We start from the raw sequence: 19150 nt of genomic DNA, 5'->3' as shown, positions 1-19150 counted from the left end.
TTCGGTGCAGGGACGGGGAACCAGCACCGTCGTGCACCACCCGCTTGACGACGAGTTGTTGAAGGGTATGGACTTCGACAAGGAGTCCCCGTCCAGGTACTATGATGACGTCGCGAGGAACCAAACGTGGCCGTACATGCCTACAAGGGCGATGCAGGTCGTGGGAGGCAGGATTTACATGCTCAGTTGCTCCCCGTGGGCCTGTAGTTCCTGTTCCGAGATGTGACCGCGCTCGGCGTCGGGATGTTCGATGTCCTGTGGGTGCAATTCTACAGGAACAAGCTCTGCCAGTTCACGCCCTGAGACGGGAGCATGGAGAGCGCATCGCATAAGTTGATGGCGGCATTGCCGGGTCGCTGGATGTTGTGGACAGCAGGTTCATCGACGCGGACACGCACCTGTCGCAGGTGCTACCACGGCTGGGAAGGTGCAGCCAATTAACACTACTCTTACGAGGCTACGACAAGTACTCTGTGTTTAGTGTGAAGCTGCAGATAAACTTGCAAAACCGGAATAGTAACACAGGTACCGCTACATTCTTCTTTACGGGCTCACACCACCGACCTGATAGCTGTTACCAACATACTATTAACAGTTATGATTTTGTGTTACGGTTGTTTATTTGAATTTATAGACACGTCACATTTTTCTTTGACAAAATTACAGGAAACGGTGCGTCCTTTTATAGCAAAAGCATAATCTGTAAGTGGTTACTGTTATGTCCATTCTGATTCTGATTCTAACTTGGTCCATACATTGATAGTGCATACTGCATACACAGCATAAGTCAAGAATTTGCAGGCTGGTGATTTCCTTGGCATTTCGCTTCTATGCATTTTTATCTCCCTATTGTTGTTATACAGATACATAGTGGAGTCATCGGTGGCATCTTCCTAACCACTGGCACATGCAGGCAATCCGATCAAGGTTCTACCATGAGCCGTCATATGATTGAAGAGCTATTGTGTCAACACCTACAGTTTTTGCCAGTTCTTGCAAATTTTATGTTTCAACTTTCTCAAGCATTCAACCAAAGTGCAGATTAATATATCAACTAGCACATGTGCTTGCTTACTTGCAGCAGAGCTCGATTTCATCAGGTGTGTACTATGAATTTGTTGGTCCCTTTGGAGATTTTTCTATTTATCTTGCCTAATGTGTTGATTGGATTTACAATTTTCTTTGGTTCATAATACTGAAAAATCTCTACAGGGTGCTGTCGATGATGGATGTAAACAATTTTACAAAAATATAATATGTGATCATAATGAAGGAAATATGCCCTAGAGGCAATAATAAAGTTATTATTTATTTCCTTATATCATGATAAATGTTTATTATTCATGCTAGAATTGTATTAACCGGAAACATAATACATGTGTGAATACATAGACAAACAGAGTGTCACTAGTATGCCTCTACTTGACTAGCTCGTTAATCAAAGATGGTTATGTTTCCTAACCATGGACAAAGAGTTGTTATTTGATTAACGGGATCACATCATTAGGTGAATGATCTGATTTACATGACCCATTCCATTAGCTTAGCACCCGATCGTTTAGTATGTTGCTACTGCTTTCTTTATGACTTATACATGTTCCTATGACTATGAGATTATGCAACTCCCGTTTGCCGGAGGAACACTTTGTGTACTATCAAACGTCACAACGTAAATGGGTGATTATAAAGGTGCTCTACAGGTGTCTCCAAAGGTACATGTTGGGTTGGCGTATTTCGAGATTAGGATTTGTCACTCCGATTGTTGGAGAGGTATCTCTGGGCCCTCTCGGTAATGCGCATCACATAAGCCTTGCAAGTATTGCAACTAATGAGTTAGTTGCGAAATGATGTATTACGGAACGAGTAAAGAGACTTGCCGGTAACGAGATTGAACTAGGTATTGAGATACCGACGATCGAATCTCGAGCAAGTAACATACCGATGACAAAGGGAACAACGTATGTTGTTATGCGGTCTGACCGATAAAGATCTTCGTAGAATATGTAGGAGCCAATATGGGCATCTAGGTCCCGCTATTGGTTATTGACCGGAGACGTGTCTCGGTCATGTCTACATTGTTCTCGAACCGTAGGGTCCGCACGCTTAACGTTACGATGACAGTTTCATTATGAGTTTATACATTTTGATGTACCGAAGTTTGTTCGGAGTCCCGGATGTGATCATGGACATGACGAGGAGTCTCGAAATGGTCGAGACATAAAGATCGATATATTGGAAGCCTATATTTGGATATCGGAATCGTTCCGGGTGAAATCGGGATTTTACCGGAGTACCGGGGGGGTTACCGGAACCCCCCGGGGGGTTGTTGGGCCTACATGGGCCTTAAGGGAGAAGAGGAAAGGAGGCAAGAGGTGGCCGCGCGCCCCTCCCCTTCCTAGTCCGAATAGGACAAGGGAAGGGGGGCGGCGCCCCCCCCCCCTTTCCTTTCCCTCTTCCTCCTCTTTCCCCTTCTCCTTATCCAACTAGGAAAGAAGGGAGTCCTACTCCCAGTGGGAGTAGGACTCCCCCTTGGCACGCCCCTCCTTGGCCGGCCGCCCCCTCCCCTTGGCTCCTTTATATACGGGGGCAGGGGGGCACCCTAGGACACACAAGTTGATCTTTGTGATCGTTCCTTAGCCGTGTGCGGTGCCCCCGTCCACGATATTGCACCTCGGTCATATTGTAGCAGTGCTTAGGCAAAGCCCTGCGACGGTTGAACATCAAGATCGTCACCACGTCGTCGTGCTGACGGAACCCATCCCCGAAGCTTTGCTGGATCGGAGCCCGGGGATCGTCATCGAGCTGAACGTGTGCCAAGAACTCGGAGGTGCCGGAGTAACAGTGCTTGGATCGGTCGGATCGTGAAGACGTACGACTACATCAACCACGTTGTGCTAACGCTTCCGTTGTCGATCTACAAGGGTACGTAGATCACACTCTCCCCTCTCATTGCTATGCATCACCATGATCTTGCGTGTGCGTAGTAATTTTTTTGAAATTACTACGTTCCCCAACAGTGGCATCCGAGCCTAGGTTTTATATGTTGATGGTATATGTACGAGTAGAACACAAGTGAGTTGTGGGCGATATAAGTCATACTCCTTACCAGCATGTCATACTTTGGTTCGGCGGTATTGTTGGACGAAGCGGCCCGGACCGACATTACCGTACGCTTACGCGAGACCGGTTCTCCCGACGTGCTTTGCACAAAGGTGGCTAGCGGGTGACAGTTTCTCCAACTTTAGTTGAACCGAGTGTGGCTACGCCCGGTCCTTGCGAAGGTTAAAACAGCACCAACTTGACAAACTATCGTTGTGGTTTTGATGCGTAGGTAAGATTCACTACAAGAATCTTGTTAATCCATGACGGATAATGTCTGTCATGGAACAGTGCAAAACCGTCAAGGAGGGTGGTCCATGACGGACTTAAAATCCGTCATGTATATCGCGTCATAATTTGACAACTGTACCACCATGACGGATCCTGGCCGTCACCGATTAGTCCCTAGGCCCGCCCAGGCCCGGTCCTCTGTGACAGACTAGTCCGTCATGGATTGAGATGACGTTGCACAAAAATGGGCTTGACATGGCATCTACATGGCACCAGCATGGATGTGACGTGTCATCCGCATTTTTTATTGTGGTAGTTTAGACCATTTATTTTGGTCCAGCCATGATTTCCATCCAACCAGCGCCACCCATTACACGTAATCAAACAAGCTTTCACAACAAAATTAATTTCTATTGAACAGGCCCATCATTTGAAGCATTTGACAAATTTCTATTCAATATTTCACTGAGTAAAGCCCTTCTAAAAGGTGGCCAATAATACATCCAGATAATACATCCAACATCAGATCACATGCCCTCAATAATAATTACACCAGATTACATCTACAAATATACAAGATTGTACAAACCCTCATAATCATCAAGTTCACGTCTACACCTCCAACTTCCTTTGTGGCTCCGACCACCAAGTAAACCTGTAACAAACAATATGCTTCTGTTACAAAATGGCAAGTTGATTACAACAACATAAATAGTAGTTATTACCATCTGAACCATCATTTTTATTTCACGTGATTTGAACCTCACTCGTGAGGCCTATATACTTAAGAGTTATGCCAGGATTGCTTGTCTTTCATTAATCAACAATATTGTTTCATTGCAGCAACACAACATCGACGACTAATCACGTGTAACCTAGTGCCAAATAGTTCAAATCATCTTGAAGGGCATAGGAGCTTACCCATGCCAAAGCGCTGAGGAGCTCCACCTTGTTGTGCAACTGTAGGTACCTTTGGAAAATTATCATCCCAAAGATCAGAGGGGTGTTGACAAATGATAAAGGGATAGGAACAAGATAAATTATTGTTTCTGGAAAACTACTTGCAACAAAATTGTACCTCTTTTTACCATAGTGCACACCTTTTTTCCCCTAAGCCATGATCATGAACTAACTTCGTGTCATTTTTCTTATGTAAACAAATACACCTATCTATGTGTGAGAACAGACATAATAGGTATACTATAGTATCAAGAATAGACAAGTGAGCTCTTTTTTACAAAAATGTATTTTACAATGAACCTAATGAAACTAATTATGTGGTGTAGATGTTGATATAGCTTCTAATAAACTTGGTCAAATTCAATTATTTTGGAATTGAGGAAGCAGATTATAAATAATACTCCTGCCTATTAATGGTAAAGAAAGCAAGAATAAATGAAATGTTCAAGGTGGAGACACTTTCAAAGTTACACTACACTTAACATGATTTAATAAAGTTGAACCACTAACTCTTGATTTTGATAATAGATCCTGCATTAAACAAATGCAAATTTTGATTATTATATTTAGAATTGGTAGAGGAAATCAATCAAACATAGAACTTATATAATGGGCTATGGCAATCTGATCTCTACCAGTACTGCAAAAAATAACAACCAAGATGGAAGTAATGATAAACAGAAGAGCTATACAGGGAAGTAATGATGAACATAAGAGCTATACAATGGTTCACATAACATTTCAGGGAAGTATATCTAAACTATTATAAAGTAGTTATGACTGACTATGTACTATATTAATGGGCTATTAATACATACACTTTACATCAGTAGAGAAATATGTCAGACAAGGAACACTGATTCCACAATACAGAAAGACAAAAAGGCTACAGTAGAATGTAAAGCAACATCCGGTAATTCTTAAAAGTGGATAACTCCCTTTTCCTGGTATATCAAGAAGCATTCTGGAAGTGATTGAACCTGTACTACACTCCCTTTTATTAGGCAGTAAGAAGAGGTTCAATTCTCCATCTCTTTCGGTTCTAGAAAGATACAAAAATGTATCGCACATACAGTTCTGCACATTCCCTTTTATTAGGCGGTAAGAAGAGGTTCAATTCATCTCTTTTGGTTCTGGAAAGATACAAAAATGCACAACAAATACAATTTTGCACTCTGAAGTTCACTTTAACAGAATACAGATAAAAAAGTACAATCAACTAAAAGTACAGCTACCTGATTGCAACAGTCATCCTAATCAAATCAGGAAAGCATCAAACAATTTAGTGACTATGAGCCTAATTTGCTACTTGACTATAAATTCTATAACAGAGGGATTAATGTTTGTAAATATTAAATCATCAATTCTTGAGAGGAAAGATACAAAATCAAGCTGAATCAAGCAGAAGAGGGAGGCAGAGGTCGCAGTGCTCACCGGAGACATTTGTAAGCCATAGGAGTACAGGACACACCGCTGCGCCAGAGACGCGGAAGTGGGCGTCGGGGTCGCCGCCGTCGAGCCCAACGCAGTCAAACGCACTGAGCTTGGGGGAGGCGGAGAGGCGCGAGGGGGCGCGATGCACGACGGAGCGGTGCTGCTGGAGACGCGCCAGCAACGGACGTGTCGCCGCAGCCGAAACCCTAGGCATGGGCTAGGGTTTGAGTGCGAGCGCAGGGGGCTGGGAGTGGCGGATCCAGACGGGCAGGAGGGCGGAGGGGTCGGAGATGAACTCGTGAAGGTGCTGCACGGTGGCGGACGTCGCCGGAATCGGCGGATGTTGGTGGCGGCGCGACGATTCGCAGGAGAGAGAGAGATGGGTCGCGCGAGGGATGGATTGGTGGGGGTTGCGGCGGATCTAGCAGATGCCGGAGCAGCGAGGTGAGAAGAGGGAAAGAGCCGGCGACGAGCAGTGGGAGGAGGCGATGTGCTGGTGGGTGGCGGCGATGTGTGTGAGAAGATGGGGAATGGGGAGGAGGGCTGCGATGAAGGGAGAGACAGTGAGAGGAGGGGGCCGAGGAGGAGGCACTTAGGGTTTGGTTTTTATACGTGAATGGTTAGGCGGGCTTTGGCGGGCTTTAGCGGGCTTGCGGGGCTGTACCGGGCCATTCATGACAAATTTCGAAAACGTCATGCGAAATCCGTCATGGATCAACAGATTTCTTGTAGTGATTGGTTCTTGCTTAAGCCCGTAGCAGCCACGTAAAACTTGCAACAACAAAGTAGAGGACGTCTAACTTGTTTTTGCAGGGCATGTTGTGATGTGATATGGTCAAGACATGATGCTAAATTTTATTGTATGAGATGATCATGTTTTGTAACCGAGTTATCGGCAACTGGCAGGAGCCATATGGTTGTCGCTTTATTGTATGCAATGCAATCGCGCTGTAATGCTTTACTTTATCACTAAGCGGCAGCGATAGTCGTGGAAGCATAAGATTGGCGAGACGACAACGATGCTACGATGGAGATCAAGGTGTCGCGCCGGTGACGATGGTGATCATGACGGTGCTTCGAAGATGGAGATCACAAGCACAAGATGATGATGGCCATATCATATCACTTATATTGATTGCATGTGATGCTTATCTTTTATGCATCTTATCTTGCTTTGATTGACGGTAGCATTATAAGATGATCTCTCACTAAATTATCAAGAAGTGTTCTCCCTGAGTATGCACCGTTGCAAAAGTTCTTCGTGCTGAGACACCACGTGATGATCGGGTGTGATAGGCTCTACATTCAAATACAACGGGTGCAAAACAGTTGCACACGCGGAATACTCAGGTTATACTTGACGAGCCAAGCATATACAGATATGGCCTCGGAACACGGAGACCGAAAGGTCGAGCGTGAATCATATAGTAGATATGATCAACATAGTGATGTTCACCAATGAAACTACTCCATCTCACGTGATGATCGGACATGGTTTAGTTGATTTGGATCACGTAAACACTTAGAGGATTAGAGGGATGTCTATCTAAGTGGGAGTTCTTTAAGTAATATGATTAATTGAACCTAAATTTATCATGAACTTAGTACCTGATAGTATCTTGCTTGTTTATGTATGTTTGTAGATAAATGGCCCATGCTGTTGTTCCGTTGAATTTTAATGTGTTCCTTGAGAAAGCAAAGTTGAAAGATGATGGTAGCAATTACACGGACTGGGTCCGTAACTTGAGGATTATCCTCATTGCTGCATAGAAGAATTACGTCCTGGAAGCACCGCTGGGTGCCGGGCCTGCTGCTGGAGCAACACCAGATGTTGTGAACGTCTGGCAGAGCAAAGCTGATGACTACTCGATAGTTCAGTGTGCCATGCTTTACGGCTTAGAACCGGGACTTCAACGACGTTTTGAACGTCATGGAGCATATGAGATGTTCCAGGAGTTGAAGTTAATATTTCAAGCAAATTCCCGGATTGAGAGATATGAAGTCTCCAATAAGTTCTATAGCTGCAAGATGGAGGAGAACAGTTCTGTCAGTGAGCATATACTCAAAATGTCTGGGTATAATAATCACTTGATTCAGATGGGAGTTAATCTTCCAGATGATTGCGTCATTGACAGAATTCTCCAATCACTGCCACCAAGCTACAAGAGCTTCGTGATGAACTATAATATGCAAGGCATGAATAAGACTATTCCCGAGCTCTTCGCAATGCTGAAAGCTGCGCAGGTAGAAATCAAGAAGGAGCATCAAGTGATGATGGTCAACAAGACCACTAGTTTCAAGAAAAAGGGCAAAGGGAAGAAGAAGGGGAACTTCAAGAAGAACAGCAAACAAGTTGCTGCTCAAGAGAAGAAACCCAAGTCTGGACCTAAGCCTGAAACTGAGTGTTTCTACTGCAAGCAGACTGGTCACTGGAAGCGGAACTGCCCCAAGTATTTGGCGGATAAGAAGGATGGCAAGGTGAACAAAGGTATATGTGATATACATGTTATTGATGTGTACCTTACTGACGCTCGCAGTAGCACCTGGGTATTTGATACTGGTTCTGTTGCTAATATTTGCAACTCGAAACAGGGACTACGGATTAAGCGAAAATTGGCTAAGGACGAGGTGACGATGCGCGTGGGAAACGGTTTCAAAGTCGATGTGATCGCGGTCGGCACGCTACCTCTACATCTACCTTTGGGATTAATATTAGACCTAAATAATTGTTATTTGGTGCCAGCATTGAGCATGAACATTATATCTGGATCTTGTTTGATGCGAGACGGTTATTCATTTAAATCAGAGAATAATGGTTGTTCTATTTATATGAGTAATATCTTTTATGGTCATGCACCCTTGAAGAGTGGTCTATTCTTATTGAATCTCGATAGTAGTAACACACATATTCATAATGTTGAAGCCAAAAGATGCAGAGTTGATAATGATAGTGCAACTTATTTGTGGCACTGCCGTTTAGGTCATATCGGTGTAAAGCGCATGAAGAAACTCCATACTGATGGACTTTTGGAACCACTTGATTAAGAATCAATTGGTACTTGCGAACCGTGCCTCATGGGCAAGATGACCAAAACGCCGTTCTCCGGTACTATGGAGAGAGCAACAGATTTGTTGGAAATCATACATACAGATGTATGTGGTCCGATGAATATTGAGGCTCGTGGCGGATATCGTTATTTTCTCACCTTCACAGATGAGTTAAGCAGATATGGGTATATCTACTTAATGAAACATAAGTCTGAAACGTTTGAAAAGTTCAAAGAATTTCAGAATGAAGTTGAAAATCATCGTAACAAGAAAATAAAGTTTCTACGATCTGATCGTGGAGGAGAATATTTGAGTTACGAGTTTGGTGTACATTTGAAACAATGCGGAATAGTTTCGCAACTCACGCCACCCGGAACACCACAGCGTAATGGTGTGTCCGAACGTCGTAATCGTACTTTACTAGATATGGTGCGATCTATGATGTCTCTTACTGATTTACCACTATCGTTTTGGGGTTATGCTTTGGAGACGGCCGCATTCACGTTAAATAGGGCACCATCAAAATCCGTTGAGACGACGCCTTATGAACTATGGTTTGGCAAGAAACCAAAGTTGTCGTTTCTGAAAGTTTGGGGCTGCGATGCTTATGTGAAAAAAACTTCAACCTGATAAGCTCGAACCCAAATCGGAGAAATGTGTCTTCATAGGATATCCAAAGGAGACTATTGGATACACCTTCTATCACAGATCCGAAGGCAAGACTTTTGTTGCTAAGTTCGAAACTTTCTAGAGAAGGAGTTTCTCTCGAAAGAAGTGAGTGGGAGGAAAGTAGAACTTGACGAGGTAACTCTACGTGCTCCCTTATTGGAAAGTAGTGCATCACAGAAAACTGTTTCTGTGACACCTACACCAATTAGTGAGGAAGCTAATGATAATGATCATGAAACTTCGGAACAAGATACTACTGAACCTCGTAGATCAAACAGAGTGAGATCCGTGCCAAAGTGGTATGGTAATCCAGTTCTGGAAGTCATGCTACTAGATCATGATGAACCTACGAACTATGAAGAAGCGATGGTGAACCCAGATTCCTCAAAATGGCTTGAAGCCATGAAATCTGAGATGGGATCCATGAATGAGAACAAAGTGTGGACTTTGGTTGACTTGCCCAATGATCGGCAAGCAATTGAGAATAAATGGGTCTTCAAGAAAAAGACTGACGCCGACGGTAATATTACTGTCTACAAAGCTCGACTTGTCGCAAAAGGGTTTCGGCAAGTCAAGGGGTTGACTACGATGAGACCTTCTCACCCGTAGCGATGCTTAAGTCTGTCCGAATCATGTTAGCAATTGCCGCATTTTATGATTATGAAATTTGGCAGATGGATGTCAAAACTGCATTCCTGAATGGATTTCTGGAAGAAGAGTTGTATATGATGCAACTGGAAGGTTTTGTCGATCCAAAAGGAGCTAACAAAGTGTGCAAGCTCCAGCGATCCATTTATGGACTGGTGCAAGCCTCTCGGAGTTGGAATAAACGCTTTGATAGTGTGATCAAAGCATTTGGTTTTATACAGACTTTTGGAGAAGCCTGTATTTACAAGAAAGTGAGTGGGAGCTCTGTAGCATTTCTGATATTATATCTGGATGACATATTACTGATTGGAAATGATATAGAATTTCTGGATAGCATAAAAGGATACTTGAATAAGAGTTTTTCAATGAAAGATCTCGGTGAAGCTGCTTACATATTAGGCATAAAGATCTATAGAGATAGATCGAGACGTTTAATTGGACTTTCACAAAGCACATACCTTGACAAGATTTTGAAGAAGTTCAAAATGGATCAAGCAAAGAAAGGGTTCTTGCCTGTGTTACAAGGTGTGAAGTTGAGTAAGACTCAATGTCCGACCACTGCAGAAGAAGATGGAAGATGTTCCCTATGCTTCAGCCATAGGCTCTATCATGTATGCAATGCTGTGTACCAGACCTGATGTGTGCCTTGCTATAAGTCTAGCAGGGAGGTACCAAAGTAATCCAGGAGTGGATCACTGGACAGCGGTCAAGAACATCCTGAAGTACCTGAAAAGGACTAAGGATATGTTTCTCGTATATGGAGGTGACAAAGAGCTCATCGTAAACGGTTACGTTGATGCAAGCTTTGACACTGATCCGGACGATTCTAAATCGCAAACCGGATACGTGTTTACATTAAACGGTGGAGCTATCAGTTGGTGTAGTTCTAAACAAAGCATCGTGGCGGGATCTACGTGTGAAGCGGAATACATAGCTGCTCCGGAAGCAGCAAATGAAGGAGTCTGGATGAAGGAGTTCATATCCGATCTAGGTGTCATACCTAGTGCATCGGGTCCAATGAAAATATTTTGTGACAATACTGGTGCAATTGCCTTGGCAAAGGAATCCAGATTTCACAAGAGAACCAAGCACATCAAGAGATGCTTCAATTCCATCCGGGATCTAGACCAGGTGGGAGACATAGAGATTTGCAAGATACATACGGATCTGAATGTTGCAGACCCGTTGACTAAGCCTCTTCCACGAGCAAAACATGATCAGCACCAAGGCTCCATGGGTGTTAGAATCATTATTGTGTAATCTAGATTATTGACTCTAGTGCAAGTGGGAGACTGAAGGAAATATGCCCTAGAGGCAATAATAAAGTTATTATTTATTTCCTTATATCATGATAAAATTTTATTATTCATGCTAGAATTGTATTAACCGGAAACATAATACATGTGTGAATACATAGACAAACATAGTGTCACTAGTATGCCTCTACTTGACTAGCTCGTTAATCAAAGATGGTTATGTTTCCTAACCATGGACAAAGAGTTGTTATTTGATTAACGGGATCACATCATTAGTTGAATGATCTGATTGACATGACCCATTCCATTAGCTTAGCACCCGATCATTTAGTATGTTGCTATTGCTTTCTTCATGACTTATACATGTTCCTATGACTATGAGATTATGCAACTCCCGTTTGCCAGAGGAACACTTTGTGTGCTACCAAACGTCACAACGTAACTGGGTGATTATAAAGGAGCTCTACAGGTGTCTCCAAAGGTACATGTTGGGTTGGCGTATTTCGAGATTAGGATTTGTCACTCCGATTGTCGGAGAGGTATCTCTGGGCCCTCTCGGTAATGCACATCACTTAAGCCTTGCAAGCATTGCGACTAATGAGTTAGTTGCGGGATGATGTATTACAGAACGAGTAAAGAGACTTGCCGGTAACGAGATTGAACTAGGTATAGGATACCGACGATCGAATCTCGGGCAAGTAACATACCGATGACAAAGGAAACAACGTATGTTGTTATGCGGTCTGACCGATAAAGATCTTCGTAGAATATGTAGGAGCCAATATGGGCATCCAGGTCCCGCTATTGGTTATTGACCGGAGACGTGTCTCGGTCATGTCTACATTGTTCTCGAACCCGTAGGGTCCGCACGCTTAAGGTTTCGATGACAGTTATATTATGAGTTTATACGTTTTGATGTACCAAAGGTTGTTCGGAGTCCCGGATGTGATCACGGACATGACGAGGAGTCTTGAAATGGTCGAGACATAAAGATTGATATATTGGAAGCCTATGTTTGGATATCGGAAGTGTTCCGGGTGAAATCGGGATTTTACCGGAGTACCGGGAGGTTACCGGAACCCCCCGGGAGCTATATGGGCCTTAGTGGGCCTTAGTGGAAAAGAGAAGGGGCAGCCCAAGATGAGCCGCGCGCCCCTCCCCTCCCTTGGTCCGAATAGGACAAGGAGAGGGGGCCGGCCTCCCTCTCTCTTTTCCCCCCTCCGCGAGTCCTATTCCAACTAGGATTGGGGGGGGGGGGGGAATCCTACTCCCAGAGGGAGTAGGACTCCTCCTGGCGCGCCTCTCCTAGGCCGGCCGCACCCCCCCTTGATCCTTTATATACGGAGGCAGGGGAACCCCAGAGAGACACAAGTTGATCCACGTGATCATACTCTTAGCCGTGTGCGGTGCCCCCTTCCACCATAGTCCTCGATAATATTATAGCGGTGCTTAGGCGAAGCCTTGCGACAGTAGTACATCAAGATTGTCACCACGCCGTCGTGCTGACGGAACCCTTCCCCGTCACTTTGCTGGATCGGAGTCCGGGGATCGTCATCGAGCTGAACGTGTGCTAGAACTCGGAGGTGCCGTAGTTTCGGTGCTTGATCGGTCAGGCCGTGGAGACGTACGACTACATCAACCAAACGCTTCCGTTGTCGATCTACAAGGGTACGTAGATCATACTCTCCCCTCTCCTTGCTATGCATCACCATGATCTTGCGTGAGCTTAGGAATTTTTTTGAAATTACTACGAAACCCAACAGTATTGAGATACCGTCGATCGAATCTCGAGCAAGTAACATACCGATGACAAAGGGAACAACGTATTTTGTTATGCGGTCTGACCGACAAAGATCTTCGTAGAATATGTAGGAGCCAATATGGGCATCCAGGTCCCGCTATTGGTTATTGACCGGAGACGTGTCTCGGTCATGTCTACATTGTTCTCGAACCGTAGGGTCCGCACGCTTAACATTACGATGACAGTTTCATTATTAGTTTATACATTTTTGATGTACCGAAGTTTGTTCGGAGTCCCGGATGTTATCATGGACATGACGAGGAGTCTCGAAATGGTCGAGACATAAAGATCGATATATTGGAAGCCTATATTTGGATATGAAATCGTTTTGGGTGAAATCGGGATTTTACCGGAGTACCGGGGGGTTACCGGAACCCCCCGGGGGGGTTGTTGGGCCTACATGGGCCTTAAGGGAGGAAAGGAGGCAAGAGGTGGCCGCGCGCCCCTCCCCTTCCTAGTCCGAATAGGACAAGGGAAGGGGGGCAGCGCCCCCCCCCCCTCCCTTTCCTTTCCCTCCTCCTCCTCTTTCCCCTTCTCCTTATCCAACTAGGAAAGAAGGGAGTCCTACTCCCAGTGGGAGTAGGACTCCCCCAGTGGGAGTAGGACTCCCCCTTGGCACGCCCCTCCTTGGCCGGCCGCCCCCTCCCCTTGGCTCCTTTATATACGGGGGCAGGGGGCACCCTAGGACACACAAGTTGATCTTCATGATCGTTCCTTAGCCGTGTGCGGTGCCCCCCTCCACGATATTACACCTCGGTCATATTGTAGCAGTGCTTAGGCGAAGCCCTGCGACGGTTGAACATCAAGATCGTCACCACGCCGTCGTGCTGACGGAACCCATCCCCGAAGCTTTGCTGGATCGGAGCCCGGGGATCGTCATCGAGCTGAACGTGTGCCAAGAACTCGGAGGTGCCGGAGTAACGGTGCTTGAATCGGTCGGATCGTGAAGACGTACGACTACATCAACCACGTTGTGCTAACGCTTCCGTTGTCGATCTACAAGGGTACGTAGATCACACTCTCCACTCTCATTGCTATGCATCACCATGATCTTGCGTGTGCGTAGGAATTTTTTTAAAATTACTACGTTACCCAACACATAATTAGGTCAGGTGAATATGGTTATACTATATATGATAATATTTTTCAACTCAAAACTCACAAGCTGGATTTAGTACTCCCTCCGTTTCTTTTTACTCCGCATATAAGATTTGGTCAAAGTCAAACTACACAAAATTTGATCAAATTTATATAAAATTATGAACATCTACAATACTAAAACTATATAGTATGAAAATAAGTTTCATGGTGCATCTGATAATATTGATTTCATATTGTGAATGTTTATATTTTTTAATATAAAGTTAGTCAAACTCTATAAAACTTGACTTTGACCAAACCTTATATGCGGACTAAAAAGAAACAAAGGGAATAGCATGTTTTGTTTCTGTTTGTTCATACTTGTGACAATAATTTTTGAAGCAATGTTAAGGAGCTGGCCCATTGCTGGAAAATTTCTTTTTTGATGGCATCGGTAGTAGATGACGTGGCTACAACAGAATGCAGGAAAATCATGTAGTGGAATGCTCCCATTCAGATACGAAGTCTACTAGATGTCCCGCAGCAACGCGCGGGGAATCCATCTAGTTAACTTAAAAGCAAGGGGCCACCTATTGTTCAGTTGGCTGGAAAAACAATTGGGCCAGTCGATTCCCATGAAAGGTTGGATTTGAAATAAACTGCACGATCTCCTTATACCTCCGTCAGACCCTTTGATGTTCATCTTCCTTTTTTTGCTGTCCTTGCAAATTCTTCTTCGCTCTCTTGCTTACCGCCGGTTCAACCACCTGCTCCCGCTCCTAGTGGCTAGCGGCGCTATCATGCACACCTCACCACCATGCCCTCTCCTCTGCCTCTATCGCGTTGCTGCCACCCCGAGCAACCTTCTAAACCTACACAGGCACCAAATTTTCTCCCACTCGCCCACGAATTTCTCCACCTTTGACAGCCATCAACCTACGATGCCGTTGCCGCGTTGTTGCCGACTACTGGTCGCTCCTGATCAAGGCCTCGCCAGCATCCCTACACACCTAGCGCTCGCCGTGGCACCGTTAGCTTCAATTGTGTTGCTTCGTCGGAAGTCGACTGGCACGAAAGAAAACCTGATCCGACCAAGGATTAGCAAAACCATAAAGTTAAGTAATCCCTCTAAAGTTGTGCAAAACTGCGTCAATTAATTTGGATGAGAGAAAGTACATACACTTTTCATGTTTTATGAAAAGGCATTTCTCACAATTGTTATTTCAAAATAATAAACAAGTAGTGCTGGTGAACCCGCATCCAAGATGATCCAAAAAAAAAACATGAACACACGCGTACGTACTCCCTCCATGCGGTAATATAAGAGTGTTTTTTACATTAAACTAGCGTCAAAAACACTTATATATTATGGGACGAAGGGAGTATAATTTTTTTTGTTTTTTGGAAAAGGGATGGACCCTGCCTCTGACGTACGTACGTTGTGTCCGTCGACGGGAGTCCAATCTGTAATACCCTACTGTTCAAAAAATATATCTGGAATACCCTATCTAGTAGTCGACTCCTAGCTAGGGCTTGGCCTGCATGTTTACATGCAAGCATGTATTTGCCCTCCGTGATCAGCTCACATCGCATCGACTAGTTAGATCTCCTGTGAGAGCCAGCTCACGGCACGACGGTGATGGAAACTACGAGGGAGAAACAGGCGGTGACAGCGGCAGAGACGCCAAGCAAGACTGCATCCCGCCGATCGAGCGTCGGTGAAGGCGACAAGACGGCACTCATGGTGGCCCTAAAGTGCCAGAAGCTGGTGGAGGGCGACAAGGCGGATGCGGGCAAAGGGAAGAGGATCGCCAGGGTGAGCCAGAAGTACATCGACACCCTGCTTCGGGAGAAAGCCACCTACACCGGCGCCTACATGCCTTCGCGGTCCATCACTACCAGAAATAACTGCAGCTGCCGACGGCCCCCGTCAGCATAGATGGAGGTATGCCGACGGCCTAGCTCAAGCCGTCGGCATATGTCGGGCAGTGGGCATAGAGGTGGACCCGACTACCCGGGCGGCGACAGTTGTTTAACGGCGTGAGGCCTACGCTGACGGAGCTAACGGGGGCCGTCGTCATAGCTATGTTGACATCGTCGATCCGCATGCTCTGCCACATCATCGATCCGAGCCCCTCGCCGGTCCGTGGGGTGGCATAGGTATGCTGACAGCCTGGCCATCGGCATAGGCCTGGCCCATGGCCTCTGCCATGTCATCAATCCGCGTCCTATGCCACGTCATCGATCCAGGGCTCTGTCGATCCGTGGCCGTTGGCATACCCACGCCCTAGGAGCTACCAGTGGGCGCCACGTGGCGAAGCTATGCCGACGGCCTAGCCGTCGGAGCTACCAGGCCGTCGGCATAGCTTCGCCACACGGCGCCCACCGGTTGGGCTGCACTTGAAGACGGTGTCGTCAGCCACCGTTAGGTGTGGAACATTGCCTACGGTCTGGGCCGTCGGCATAGCCGTACGGAAGCCGTCGGGGTTGGTCTCTATGCCGACAGCTTTTCTATGCCGACGGCATCCTGGGTACACCGACGTATATGTTGCTGACGGCCATATGCCGACGGTGGCCGTCGGTAATCAGGGCTATGCCGATGGCCTGGGCCGTCGGCATAGCCATTCATTGTGGTAGTGCATGGAGTACCTCAAAAAGTACAAGGGTCCCCGTGAAGCTGAAGCTCGGGCGCTCGTGGCCCGCGGCGAGGCCGCCAGGGAGATGGTGCGAGCCGGCGACGCCACGATCCTCGAGCATTACCACCGCCTCGGCTACGCCTACACCGAGGTCGAGGAGGATAACTCCTTCATCCATGCCCCAAAGGTGTCTGGCCCGCTTGCCAGGAACATGCCTCAGTCCCGCCGGCTTGATCTTCATTTGGATGTCACTAAAGCGATTAAGTTGATCACTAAAGTAGTGATCTAAATAATCTTATATTTCTTTATAGAGGGAGTAACTAGTATTGTGTTGGTCGGATCTGATATGCGACAGATGTGCTTCTAGCTAGTATAGTTTCTCACAGATTTCTCGTATGTCCTTGGCTCCCTTTATATCATTAGCTTTGATCAGTACGTTATGTATCTTGAATTCTTGTTTGACCCCTTGAGAAGGAGAGAAATTTGCATCAGATATTGTGTGGAAATATTTGAATTGCAGGGCTACTTGAAAATGCAAAACGAGAAACCTGTTGTATACTTTGCCGAGTGTGTCAGCTCGTGGTGGCTCATGGCAAGGTCTGCTGAGTGTCAATGGGACGTCACTCGGCAAACATGGACGCGTGGTGGCGCCTGGTGAACCCCAGGCACAACTTGGCCGAGCGTTTTTCAGCAAAGGGCGGGGACCTGTGGCATGATGCGGTGCTTCACGGTTTACTGAGTTTCTGCCACATGGCACCATCGACTCCCTTTCATATCAGTATTTTTTTCCTACGAGTTCTTGCGAGTGTCCAAGGAGAAGTACTCAGCAAACAAGGCTTCGCTAGACCATGATCAGCCTCGGAAAGGTGCCAATGAGGCATTGACAGAGATTTCTAGATGTCCACTACTGTTATTGGCATTTTTGTCAAGTTCCGGCAGCTCTCGGCAAAGGGCCAAACAAACTCGACAATGTGTTTGCCAAATTCCATCATCGGAAAAAAGGACTTGGCTGGGAAAACGTCGACAATGTTTACATTTGCTGAAAGCTGAATCCTTGGTAGTGGGCACTCGGCCAATATGCGGAGAGACATGCAAGTTCGCCAAACCAGGAACTCGGCAAACTGCCAGAGCGGACGGAATGGCCCGTTAACGGTGGCGCCATGTGGCGATGTGTTTGCCGAGTGTGGTGCTCGGCAAACCTCCTACAAATGAGAAAAAGGCGCGTATACATGTTTGCCGAGTCCCTTAGCGTCAGAACTCGGAAAACCTCAAATGAACAAGAACGTGACGTGTGGCCCAATGTTCACAGACTCCTAGGGAGACGGAGCTCGCCAACATTCGCCGAGTGTGGAATCCAAAGAATCTTGACGAATGAAGAAGTGCCACGTGTCATTACGGTTTGCCACGTTCCTTGTCAAGGGAAGTAGAGAAACCTATGTTGAGTGTAGCACTCGGCATAGCCTTTCTTAGAGTTGCCATTTCGTGCCACGTAGTGGAGACAGTTCCACTCCATGACGTGGCCACCGGAACGAATAGATCCGGCAACTACGTTTCCCTCGAGCATATATCTAGCATCCCCGTCAACGCTGGTGGCCAGAGTGATCTGGCACAGAATCAGGTTGTCTCATCGTCGTTGACTTGACCACTGTGTAAGAAAAGCCATGATGCTGAAATCTTACTCCAGAGTGATCTGGCACTTGAATTCAACTTTTAAATCTCATTCTTCTACAAATCTGGATGACTTTAAGATAGTTTAAATCAAAATAATAGTTGGCGAAATAGCTCCATAAATATTGCGGAAGCTTTGGTGCCTTCAACGTTGGCATATCCATAGTCAGGGCTGGTCCCCTGGGCCATGGCAACAAGTGCGACGACCTAGGGCCCAGCCCAAGCAGGGGCCCATATCTCTTGTGTGTGTATATACCTATATTCATAAAAATATTAGTATGTGAAAGAAGCGGGCACAACCCATTAGGAGAGAGGCCACACACGAACTCAATCGCAAAATCCTCTTCTTCAACGATTGAATGCCCTCAGTTCCTAAGAGCCCAAGACCCCAACCCCCTAAGATAATTAGTGAATTTTTTGTTGTATTTGCATCCTATGGATTTCTTAAGGTTCTATTATCCTATAAATGCCCCAAGGCCTCAGGCGGGCGAAGGTGAGCCAATGATGCACCACCCTGGCAGGAACCCAAGAGTAGCACCCAACACCTATTCAATGCCTTAAGCGTCGTCTTCTAGTACTTTCATAGGAAGTGCACACACCATTCGACCTTGGGCCTTGGC

The sequence above is a fragment of the Triticum urartu genome, chromosome 2A (assembly GCF_056163025.1).
Source record: "Triticum urartu cultivar PI428250 chromosome 2A, HENAU_Tu73, whole genome shotgun sequence".
NCBI lineage: Eukaryota > Viridiplantae > Streptophyta > Magnoliopsida > Poales > Poaceae > Triticum > Triticum urartu.
Note: the sequence above shows the minus strand (reverse complement) of the source record.